Source organism: Echinops telfairi, unplaced genomic scaffold (genome assembly GCF_000313985.2).
Source record: "Echinops telfairi isolate 266 unplaced genomic scaffold, ASM31398v2 ScPeMD7_7468;HRSCAF=8506_0, whole genome shotgun sequence".
Classification (NCBI taxonomy): domain Eukaryota; kingdom Metazoa; phylum Chordata; class Mammalia; order Afrosoricida; family Tenrecidae; genus Echinops; species Echinops telfairi.
This window is the reverse complement of record NW_022111369.1, coordinates 66,053,029-66,061,438: the sequence shown is the minus strand read 5'-3', so window position 1 is coordinate 66,061,438 and position 8,410 is coordinate 66,053,029.

The window sequence follows — 8,410 nt, the reverse complement described above, 5'->3', positions numbered from 1 at the left end:
AAATGCGCTTTACACAATTGATGTGTATGGATTGCGATAACAGTTGTATGAGCCCCTAATAAAATGTTTAAAAAAAAAAAGAATACATGTTTACTGTCTTAATTTCCCTGCTAGAATGAAAGCTCCTGGAAGATAAAGATTATTATTATTAATCTATATCGTTTTTGTCTACTGAGGTCACTGAGAACAGTGCCCAGTGTCCAATAGGCATTTACTTAATATTTGATGTAGAATTGAAAGCACACAAATATTCTAGGTAGATACCTAATCACAAATGTATCTTATCTCTAAGGAGGTTTCCAAAAGTTTGTGGACACATGGAATTACCAGATTGTGGAATTTTTCCACGAACATTTTGAACCCCCCCCCCCATGCATACGGTGGGGGAGGGGAATACTAAGTTAAGAAGTGATGCTACAAAACACAGAAACCTTGTTAAATAAAAATAATGAAATGTGAAGCCATGGTTTCTTGACAGACAGCACCTCCACGGAGACCCAGGCACTTCTTAAGGCAGTGCGCCCATCTCTCTGACGCTTCCCCCAGAGAAATCTGAGCTGGGGACTGACAGGCACCATGTCTAAAGCACTTTGAGCACCCCTAAGGGGCTCACATCATGTTCCTTTGAAATACTCTTTGAATTTGGGGTACCCAAAAGAAGCCTGAAAGGACAAGATCAGGTCTGTGGGTGGAGGGGGTAAGGTTTTGCAACAAAATTCTCATAGGACAGCTCTCACTACTCGGAAAGAATGAGCAGGTGCATTGGTGTGATGGGGAAAAAGTTCTTGGTGCAACTTACCTAGCTTTTTTATTCTTTAGCCAATAGAGTTTTCGGTTTTCTTAACTATTCTTCCTCCATGATTTAGTAAGAGGATCCCTTTAGAATGCCCGACCAACGGCTGCCATCACCCTCTGAGATGACCTCACTGCCTAGACTTTAAGTGACCCAGCAGATCCCTTCAGGAGCCGTTCTTTCATTGTACCTTGTTTGAAGGCACCCTAATGAGTGTGAGACAAGTGTGCCACTGTGAGAACTTGTCTGCAGCCGCATCTCAACATGTTCTGTTTGTAATGAACCTGTGCATGTCTGCACTGGAACCCCAGTAGCAATAGCGTTGAACTTGTCCTCCTAGTACTCTAGAGTTTTCAAACACTCTTAAGTGGGTCATATCATTGCTTGTGCACAATTACATAAGTTAGCTACACTTTTTTTTTATAAAACAAACTAAACTCACTCTCTTGGAGTCAATTCTGACTTAGTGGGTTTCTGGGATGGTAATTGTTTATGGGAATCGAAAGCCCAGTCTTTCTCCCCCTGGAACTGCTGGTGGTTTTGAAATGCAGATCATTTAGATGGCAGCTCATCACATAACCACTACACCACCAGGGCTCACACTACATATACTTTTTAACTATAGGTATTATTTCCACAATGAAGTAGTAAATGGTTAAAGGATTTGCCTGAATCACATCCAGGGTCAGATTCTAAATCAGATGGTCATTTGTGGTGGGAGATGGGTTTTTGTATTTCTAGACCACTAGTTAAAGGAAGAAAATCAATAGGTTCCCGGATATGTTAGGCTGGATTCTCCAGTGAAGCGAAACCAGTGGCATTTGTATCAGTATGTATTACATATGTTGTTGTTAGGTGCCATCAAGTCAGTTCCACCCGTAGCACCCCTAGGCACAACAGAAGGACCGTGAAACACTGCACGGTCCTGCGCCATCCTCACAATTGTTCCTATGTGTGAGCTCATTGATGCAGCCACCGTGTCAATCCATCTCCTTGAGAGTCTTCCTCTTTTGCACCGCCCCTCCACTTTACCAAGCACGATGTCCTTCTCCAGGGACTGGTCTCTCCTGACAAATACATCTGAAGTATGTAAGATAAAGTCTTGCCTTCCTTGCATCTAAGGAGCTCTTTGGCCATACTTCTTCTAAGACAGATTTGTTTGTCCTCTTAGCAGTCTATGATACTTCCAATATTCATATGCATTTATTGACTTTTGGTCTTCCTTATTCAATGTTCAACCTTCAAATGCATATGATGCAATGGAAGGTATCATAACTTGGGTCAGGAGCATCTTAGTCCTCAAAGTAACAATCTTGCTCTTCAATACTCTAAAGAGGTCTTGTGCAGCAGATTTACCTAATGCAATACATCTTTTGATCTCTCTCTCTCTTTTTTTCTTTTGAACTCTTGACTGCTATTTCCAGGAGCATTGATTGTGGATCCAAGTAGGACAGAATCCTTGACAGCTTCAACCTTCTCTCCATTTATCATGGTTATCTATTTGTCCAGTTGGGAGGATTCTGGTCTTCCTCACACTGAGTTGTGATCCATACTGAAGGCTACAGTCCTTGATCTTCATCAGCAAGTGCTTTAAGGCCTTCTCACTTTCAGCAAGCAAGGTTGTGTTATCTGATTTTAAACCATGCAGTATTATTTGCACAGCCGGCTCTTGATTCATAGAGAAGTTCTGAATGAGCACAATGACTTGGTCCACAATTCCCATTCTTCTCAAGGTTATCCACGGTTTATTATCATCTGCACAGTCAAATGAAATTCAAGTACGCATCTTTCTGGTATTCTCTGCTTTCTGCCAAGGTTCATCTGACCTCAGCCATGATATCCCTTATTCCACATCCTCTTCTGAATCCACCCTGAACTTCTGGCTGTTCCCTGTCAATGTGCTGTTGCAACCTTTGTTGATGATCTTAAACAAATATTTTCTTGTGTGTGATAACAATGACATCATCCTATAGTTTCAGCATTCTTTCTTTGCATCACCTTTCTTTGGAATGGGCACAAATATAGCTCTCTTCCTGTCAGTTGGCAGGTAACTGTGTTCCAAATTTCCTAGCATAGATGACTGAGTGCTTTCAATGCTACTTTAGCTTTTTGAAACATTTCAATGGGTATTCCATCAATTCCTGGAGCCTTGCTTTTTGCTAATGCATTCATGCAATTTGAACTTCATCCTTCAGCACCACTGCTTCTTGCTCATATGCTACCTCCTGAAATGGTGGATGTTGACCAGCTCTTTTTGGTCCACTGGCTCTGTGTATTTTTTCATTTTTCTCTTGATGCTTCCTGCATCATTCAGTATTTTGGCTACAGAATCTTTCAAGATTACAACTTGAGGCTTTTTTTTTCTTGAGTTCTTTCAGTTTCAGATATGCCAAGCATGTTCTTTCCTTTGGTTTTCTAATTCTATTAAAAATATTTAAATCAAGAAATAGCTCACACCGTTGTATAAGCGGATACGTCCAATTTGGTTCAAGTCTGTAAACTGGAAGCTTCTCCTGACTCCTGTAGCTGCAGGGTCTGTCAAAGGGGGATCAGGAAAACGAAGCAGGAAGACCCTAGGCTGGTAGACACAGAGTTGAATGAATCCAAGGTCAGAAGTCAGCTTGTGGTTCCTGGGATTGGCAGATAATTTGAAGGAGGCCAATGAACCAGATGCAGGATCCAAATCGAGCAAAAGAAGTAAGCTGGCTTGTGTACACTGTTAGTCTATCCAGTGATTCTCAACCTGTGGGTCGCAACCCCTTTGGGGGTCGAATGACCCTTTCACAGGGGTTGCCTAAGACCATCAGAAAACACATAAATATTTCACAATATATAATTACATATTATTTTGTGATTAATCACTATGCTTCGGTTATGTTCAATTTGTAACAATGAAAATACATCCTGCATATTAGATATTTATGTGACAATTCATAACAGCAGCAAAATTACAGATATGAAGTAGCGACAAAAATAATTTTATGGCTGGGGGTCAGCACAACATGAGGAACTGTATGAAAGGGTCGTGGCATTAGGAAGGTTGAGAACCACTGGTCTATACTAAGTGTAGGCCACACCCCAAAGGGCACCTCCCTCAATTGTATCAAGACTGTAAACAGATTAAAGAGGTGGTACTCTACCTTATTCTTCCCACAACTGCTTGGCTGCTTCCCAGAAGATCCCATCATGGAGTTGACTACATTATGTTAAATCATAACATGGGTGCTGAAGAAGGATATTGAGAATATCATGGGGTGTCAAAAGAACAAACAAGTCAGTCTTGGAAGAAAGACAGCCAGAATGTTCCTTGGAAGTGTGGATGGACATGTTATCAGGAGAAACCCGTACCTGGAAAATGACATCATGCTGGATAACATGGAGGGTCAGTGCCAAAGAAGGAGGTCCTCAATGACACGGAGTGACAGAGTGGCTACAATAATGGGTTCAAACATAAGAACAGTTGTGGAGATGGTGCACGACCAGGCCACGTTTCCTTCTGTTGCACTCAGGATCCCGATGAGTTGGAAACTACTCATGGTACCTAACAACAAGTGAGCCAGCCACGTTGCAATAAAACCAAACGACTACACTGGATTTCCTGTTGTTAGTTACTGTCAAGGCTGCTCCAAGTCATGGCAACCTCATGCAGCACAGTGAAGCATTGCCTAGTTCGTACCATCCTCGCGGCCACTGGTGTGCGAAGGCCCATGTTGTCGGCGGTCATGGGAGGTTTCGCTCGCTTCACTGGCCTCTTCTTTACTGGAGACCAAACGTGATGCCCTCTTCTAGCAACTGGTCTTTCCTGTTGATGTGTCAAAAGTAGGCAAGACAAGGTCTCGTCATCCTCTTTTTAAGGGACATTCTGCCCATCCTTTCCCCAATACAGTGAATCCTCCTGAATAGTGGCCTTGGCTCTACAAAGGCCACATCCTCTTGTTTTTGTAATTTATACTGGGCAGAACACAAGAGATGTTGTCTTGAGAGCTGGAGCTCATTTGGACTCTGGCCTGAATCTCTGGGCTTGGCTTGGCGCCCTCCCTGGTCTGGCTGCTCTGACTGCAAACCAAATACACTGGCTTCTTCAGGGCAGGTCTGTTCCTCCCGTCTGTTTGGGTTATCTGTCAGTCTGTCACATTTAGTTGATGAGCTCATTGACTGCAAGCTGATTGAGCAAGACACTGTTCTAATTTACTCTGCATACACAGCACCATTGTCTTCTATAAATACTTAGTAAAAATTGACATCCCCTTATGAAATCATTGGTTTCTCAATAACCATTCATGAATAACTATTGTTAGAGCAAGAATTTATCATACTGAACTACAAACGTAGTAGAAAAATAATACACAGAGAAATTCACGAGCGCCCGAATTTGATGCGAAGGGTTTTTCCACGTGCCTCATATTTTCCTTCTGTGGCTGGGTGAAGTCTTCTCACTTTTCTACCGCTCAGTTTCAGTGGAAGATTCCTGAGTTCTTCTCTGACAGGTCTCTGTCTCACAGGTGCCAGTGATCGCGTTGTGCTCTTATTCAGAAGCGACATGTGAGTATGTCGTTTCCAGTTCTGATCATATATTTCTCTCAAGATGTTCGCATGTAGTTTAAAAAAATTGACAGTCACTTCTTTTTCTTAGTTGGATGGCATCCACTGTTCCCTTTTTTTTTTTAATGGGAAGGGGAAACTAGAGTATTTAAATGCAAGGGGACTTCAAAATGTTCGTGGGGAAATGAAATGAAAATGGAATAGAATTTTTTCCATAAACTTGTTGAGGTCCCCCTCATATTTCGAGATAAGAAAGGCATAATTTAATTGTTCATTAAACTATTAATTTCACATATCATCTTTCACACTACATGCAACGCCATCTCCATCATATATCTCTCAGTTGTAAGGTCTTTTTTGGTTCCAGGTGCTTTTTATTTAACAGAGCCACGAATGAATTCATCATAAATGGAGAAGACATAGTTTGAAAAGAGGAATAATAACCAATTTTAATTGCTTCATTCCTTCAGGAAAAGGCTTTTAAACTGTGCCTTTTTGAGACTAGACTGGTTAATGGCATTTCAAACACCAAACCTTTATATTAGCCAGAGAATGACCAGCTACACAGATAGGACACTATACTTAGTGTTTAGCTGTCAACAACAGAGAGAGCATTTCAGAATAATGGTCATGCTTTTAAAAAAGACCTGGACCATATGGTTAGAGGGACACTTGGAAATAGAAGTTCAGTTGCTGGTGAAAGTCAGTTGAGCGCCTTGTTTTTGTTCGGTGCTGTTGAGCTGTTTGCGACTCACAGCTCAATTTGCCATTCTTTACTGAGTGCTTGTTATGTTCCCGGGTTACAAGGATGACTAAGCACATCGCTGAGTAAATCTTAACCGATGGATGATAAAGGAAACACACTGCTTATAGAGAAGGGATAGTTCTTTCCTCCTGATAGCATCAGGGAATTTGGAAGGAAGCCTAGAATGATGTACAAAGTCAGATAAAAGTAAAGTAATAAACAAAAAGCAGGAGAAGAGATTTGGAGACATAGGGAGTGTTCCCCAGCTGGCCCAGAGCAGATGTGCCTGGAGTTGGTGGAGATGGAATCACTGCATGTGGAAGAGAGACAGGAAGCAGTGGGCCAGGAGGGTAAGCGGTTCTGCCTCAAGGCAACCCCTTGGAAGTCAGAGGGTTTCAATAGCTGATTTTTCAGAAGTCTATCTGAAGCAAGCCAGACCTTGCTTCAGATTTTAGAACTGACTTGAACTTCCAATCTTTTGCATAGCAGCTGAGTGCATGGACCATTTGTACCATCCAGAGACTCCAAAGGTGGATATAACTCAAACCCACTGCTGTCAAGTGGATGCCATCTCGTAAGAATCCTCTACAGACTATATAAAACTTTATGGAAGCAGACAGACTCATCTTCTTCCAAGGACTGGCTGGTGCATTTAAACCACTGGCCTTCTGATTAGCAGGGTGATGCCTATCCTACAGCACCACCAGGGCTCCTTAAAGGAGTATGGAGTATCTCCTTTATTAGATGAACAGTCTTTGAAGAGTGAAATGATTATACTGTAATAATTGTAAAAGATGGACTGGATGAGAGCGAACCAAGAGGCAGTGGGAACCTAGTATAAAAGCCGGACTTGAAATGATGAAGGGTGGCTCTCCTCAGCAGTAGTTGGCATACAGTCTCATTTCTCTACATTCCAGAGTTGTAAAACGTATCTAGAAGTGATCAAGTACTATCATTGACAGTGGGAGGTGCGTACACTTGGGAAACCAAATCAAGGTTGCAAGTTGCTTAGTGTGACTATAGAAGAGCATTAAGAGGACTGGTGTGAATCTAGGGTTAGAGTCAAACATAGCCTCATCTGTTCAAACAATTCTTTAGCTAGAAAGAGAAATATTTCTTATAGAACTAGAGCCAAGAAGGGAAACTGTGATATAATATTCTGATAGCTTGGCTTCCTATCTTTCCATAAGACTTCCTTTTCCATACAGACTTTGGACTTCTTCTTATTGACTCAACTTTGTATCCATAGAGCCCACTTGACAATGTAATGACCTATTGGGAAGGGCAATGAACCTATTTACTAGGATAGTCAGGTGTTTGTAACCTGGTCTTGGCATTGCTCAGATTGCCAGTCTGAGTCAGAGTCTTAAGTGCCTCCTCCAGGTCACAAGATGTTTGTTTGTGCTTCCTGAAGGACTTGAAGTGCTTGCACATGGTCTGTCATATTTACCTCCAGGAAGAGGACTGCTCAATGCTGTGATCCAGTGTAGGTGGTAGGAGGGAGAAACAGGAAATGAATGTACAACATTATAGACAGCATCATTATTTATCATGAGCAAGGACTTTTTATTGGTCCTGTTCATTGTCTCTCAGTCACCTCATTACCTGTTCAACTGCCCTCATCCCATTAGATTCTGTATCAACCTCTCTGCTTTAGTCAGACTGTGGCCAGTTTGTGATCCACAGCTATGGCGATCATTTATTTTAGAAGAATTAATACCAGACTAGTTCCAGGGAAATCGATGCATTTGCATTGAGATGCTGGTGAAGAATATTGAAAATATCATGGACTGGCAAAAGAGCAAACAAATCTGTCTTGGTAAATGTATGGTCAGAGTGCTTCTTAGAAGAAAGGATGGTGGGGGACATCGAGAGGGAAAAACAATGGGATCGATGGTTCTGGGTGGACACAGGAGAGGGGGAGGTGGGGGAAAGAAAGGGTGGTGGGGAAGCCAACAAACCCAGGGACAAGGAACAACAAGGGATCTAAAATCAATGGTGAGGAGAACGTAGGATGAGTGGTGGGGCTTGATCAAGTGCAATATAGCCAAGAGGAATTAATGAAAGCTGAATCAAGGTTGAACATGATAGTGGGACAAGAGGAAAGTAAAAGGAAATAGAGAAAAGAACTAGGAGGTGAAGGACATTTATAGAGGGCTAAATATTGGCATGTACATATGTAAATATATTTATAAAGAACAATAAATAGATCTATATACATATATTTATATGTTTAGTACTAAGGTAGCAGACAGACATTGGGCCTCTACTCAAGTAGTCCCTCAACACAAGAACACTTTGTTCTAATAACCTGGCATTCTTTGCTGCTC